The sequence below is a fragment of the Anneissia japonica genome, unplaced genomic scaffold (assembly GCF_011630105.1).
Source record: "Anneissia japonica isolate Jap-2015-1 unplaced genomic scaffold, ASM1163010v1 scaffold11779_len1430905_cov172, whole genome shotgun sequence".
Lineage (NCBI taxonomy): Eukaryota > Metazoa > Echinodermata > Crinoidea > Comatulida > Comatulidae > Anneissia > Anneissia japonica.
This window is the reverse complement of record NW_022740041.1, coordinates 162,519-167,235: the sequence shown is the minus strand read 5'-3', so window position 1 is coordinate 167,235 and position 4,717 is coordinate 162,519.

Sequence of the window (4,717 nt, the reverse complement as noted above, 5' to 3'; positions counted from 1 at the left end):
TCTTATTATTATTATTATTATTATTAATATTATTATTATTATTATTATTATTATATTTGTACGTATATATGTATATATGAATAAATCAATAGGTAAACGCAGACAAAATATGTCTGCTACGATACTTTGACTTGTAGGAGACATAGAAATATTTTATAAAATATTAAAATATTTCTATGTCTCCTACAGGTCAAAGTATCGTAGCAGTTTATTTTGTTTCGCGTCTACCTATTGATTTATTCTTACGATGAGACATACGTGGATCCACATCAACATTGTAATTATTATTATCAGGTATCAGGCCAAAATAGAATTAATAGTGGTGTATCTAGAATTTTAGAAATGGCAGTGCTAATGGGGGGTGGGGGCGAAGGTGAAGTGTGGGGGATTGATAATCAGTTGAAGGGCGCTAATTCGCAAAATATGATGATTTTGACTACTTGACCGTGATTTTTTTGGGGGGAAGGTAGGGGGGCACTGAGGGAGCGCGAGTAATTGATAATTAATAAAATAAGTTGTGTCGCCACTCTGATGACGTTCTTATATGGACTAACACAGTGTGTGGTGTGCTGCATGATCCTACGTAACAAAGTACCCGTTCTGCATTATCTGTCTACAATCTGATTTGCTCAGATTACATTAACAGTGGTACTTTTGAAGAGAGTTGTTCCTGACAAGTGTTCACATGTTTGTCGCTAAATGTATTTCCATGTGGTCGGCTATCAAACTACATATTTTTTTTCTCTCTCTTTTTTGGGGTAACCCACATTTATTCATCATTTATTTCAACATTACATTTTGTACAATAAAATTATATTTATTAATAATCACTTTATTGGACAAAAGAATGTACAAAAGGAGACAATAAAAAAAAATAAAAAATAACAAGAACATGGGCCAGGACGTGACACCACGCAGGTTAAAATAAACATACATTTTGTTTTAAACACATATAAAGAGAATATTAAAATAAAAAAAAATAAAAACAATGAGTGAAGTAATAATTTGAAATTGAGGATTACATTGCAAAATAGCTAAAAAAAACAAAACTTTAAATTTATTAAAAACTATATTATTATTTTGAAAACTCTTATTATTATTTTTTATGACATTAAATCATCAAAAATGGCATTATTTTCAGAATGTAAGGTGGATTTATCCAAGATGGTTTGTTTTTAGCATGATTAATACTGAATAAGGAATATGATTGAAAGATTGGATGCATTGCACATTTTTCAATGGCCTTAAGTCATTTGAAATGAAGTCTCGGACAATCATATCCGGAGTTGCATATGTAATATGTCTTGTATTTAGGGGTTATATTTGTTAGATTTCTTAGCGTGAGTGGAGGGAAGGGAGCAGTGAGTTCTCTAGTGATGATCTTTTTTTAAATGTTTCCAGTAAATGACGATGTCCGGGAGATGTTGTAGTGCATTCTATTGGAAGGGTAGTTGTGCGTGGTATAGGTGCTGCTCCGGATTCAATGTCGATGTTTATCAATGGGGAGAGCTTTAACAAAATCCATGGCAAGAGTTTCAATCATATATCCAAGAACATTGCTGTGTCTCCACGTGAGGCGCCTCTGTTCAAGGGATTTGCAACAGAAAGTTGAGGACATGGTGGAGAGTTTCTCGACTGTTTCCACAATTTTGACACTTGTCTAATGTGGCAATTGCCCCATCTTATAAGGTTTACTCTTGTGTTTAGTGTGTCAACAACAAACTTTTATGACTTCAGCTGGAAGGTTGTATGCATGTGCTCTTCCAGTGGTGACATGATTCCTCCAATGACAACACGTCTAAGCTTGAACGGTGAGGCTCATCACGTGGAGATTTCAATGTTCTTGTATAGTCTTTGAGATTGTTTTAGCTGTGGTTTGAATCTTTATATGAATTATCAGGAGAGTTAGAAGCAATGAAAACATTTTCACATTCGATGGTAGTAGACGTTTAGTTCCTCGTACAGTAAGATTCAAGTTCCGCCCTGCCGTTAAGACAGGCGTTCACAAGAGGGCCACCTTTTACCGTGAAAGGTGGGCTCTGCAGTATAATATTGAAGGACACATAAGGTCAAGGCCATTGGACATGAACGCAAAGGCAATGATTCCAGGATGGGAAATTCCTTACCAGCGCTTAATAACAAATTTCTTGCACAGAAGTCGTTGACAACAAGGTGCAACCTGATGCTGGGCATAAAGTGAAAATAAAAATATGTATATTAAATTCTGAGCAAATAGGAGATGAATCAATATCTTTAAGACTATTCGAAATTAAGTTAAAAAGGTATTCAAAAACGTCAATTTCTTTGTTTTTAAAAGTATACAAAGAGAACGGAAGAATTTATTAGACATCTCCAGAGGGGATTACATCGGAACCAAGTTAAATGATATGTTCTGAGCTTTCACACGGCTAATTAAAAGGTAACATAGGACAACATTTAAAAGATCATGATATTAGTGCTACTGAAACTGTTAATTATTTAAAGGTTTTTATTTAAGTGCAAATCCAAGTTTGATTGCTTAATTAAAGAAACTGAAACCTACACTTAACAAACAAACTGATTCAGTCAAAGCCAAACTGTTTATCTAGTTAATCTGCTAAGAAGGGCTAATTATTACTTAGCTCCACTGTGGCTCCACACAGTAGGCCCTATTGATATGTAAATTAATTACTTACTTCCTATCACTGCTTGATATTTTTGTTTTTAGTTTTTTCAATTTACTTGATCTTGAGAATGGTTCCATGATGGACCCGAAACGTCGATCTTTCTTGTCATTAAAGTTTGTTTTGAAATTATATAGTAAGCGTCTCTTAATTCGTAGATCTACATTTACTTGGTAGATTAGAGGAAAATCATCTGCGAAAAGAGTGGTGATAGTTTTGGAATATTTTACAGAATATCCATGTGAAATCTCAGATTCAACATAATTGATAATTGGATCAAAACAAAGTAAAAAAAATAATGGGTGACAGTGGGTCGCCTTGAAAAATTCCTTCTAGGAAATCAAATAAATCTGAAGTCCAGTTGTTAGTTCTAACTATACCTGAAAGATTTGAGTAGAGTATATGTATTGACGGATAGTGGGATGATTGTATCTAGCAAGTGAGTAATAAATTAATAAGTTCTGAGGAACGGATCCTAATTCGAGATCGAACCATGGTAATATGAAGGATTCTTTAAGTTGAAATTTGGTCCTTGTTTTTTCATTCACTTATATTGTTTTTTTCATTTTTGTTTGTTTCTAATGTTTTATCTGCCTTATGACTTTTATTGGCCTGTTTGATTGAAATTCTTAATTTTTTCAGTTTAAGTTTCTTTGTATTGCTTTGTATTAATTATGTTATTCCAAATTTTGTTTTTGTATGCCTAGTCTTAAGTTTGTTATATTTTTGTAAATTTGGATGCACCACTTTTGTGTGTGCCACCGATCCTGATAAATTGTGTGATTGATTGATTGAATTCATCCACGCTTTCTGTGTCAGCAATTCACTTAAATAACTGTACAACTGTGATTGTTGACTTTTTAGTGATCTTTCTAGAACAGGTCTTAACTTGCAGCTTTCTGTGTTGGTAATTCACTTGAAAAACTGTACAAGTAACAGATTGTTAACTTTTTAGTTCTTTCTAGGGCAAGACTTATCTAGCATGGCATCATATTACGTTATCTTACTTTTCATTTTTATCTTTAGCTTATGACCCATCTCATCATTTCTCCACCGGATTACTCTTACAAGGTCAATTGGCAGACGAAAGCCAAGTGTCTACTAACCCCCAAAGGAGCAGTAGAAAAACAAAACCCATGAAAATAACAGCTGAATGTTTATAGCGTCCTCATCGGATTGAGAGCGTAAACTTAAGTCGTTTTACAGAATCAATAAGCTCATCATTTTTGAATAGCCAGTCGGTTGATTAGTGTTTCTTTGATCTTGACGAGCTTATAATACTTCATTCATGCAAAGTAAACACTAAACGTAATTTAATTATAAGCCTACATGGCGATGAAATTATAATTTACAGCATGCATAACACTGCGTATATAATTTATATTTCTTTATTTACAAATTATTGACATAATTGATCTATACTCATGAGGCCGGAACTAAGCACAGTATACATATCATTCTAAAAATATAAATTTACAGTTTTTTTTAAATTAAAAGCGTTAACACATTTAGCCATTTTTACTCTTGGTTTTTTTAAATCTTTACATGTATATTTAATCTCACTTGATATATTTACTAATATAAGTGGCACCGACTATTGTGTTTCTGAGTTAGGTATCCGTTAATTAAATGCATAATTTATCAATAGTTACGACCACTTATTTATCCTTGAACTAAATATTATTTTTATCACTATGTATATGATGAGCTTTGTAACCTGGTATTTACATTGTCAGGTTGTATAGGAATACAATAAAGTGGGCCAAATGTACAACCTAGGCTTCTACGTCGTTTATATAGACGTTGAATATTTATACACTAAACGTAATTTAATTATAAGCCTACATGGCGATGAAATTATAATTTACAGCATGCATAACACTGCGTATATAATTTATATTTCTTTATTTACAAATTATTGACATAATTGATCTATACTCATGAGGCCGGAACTAAGCACAGTATACATATCATTCTAAAAATATAAATTTACAGTTTTTTTTAAATTAAAAGCGTTAACACATTTAGCCATTTTTACTCTTGGTTTTTTTAAA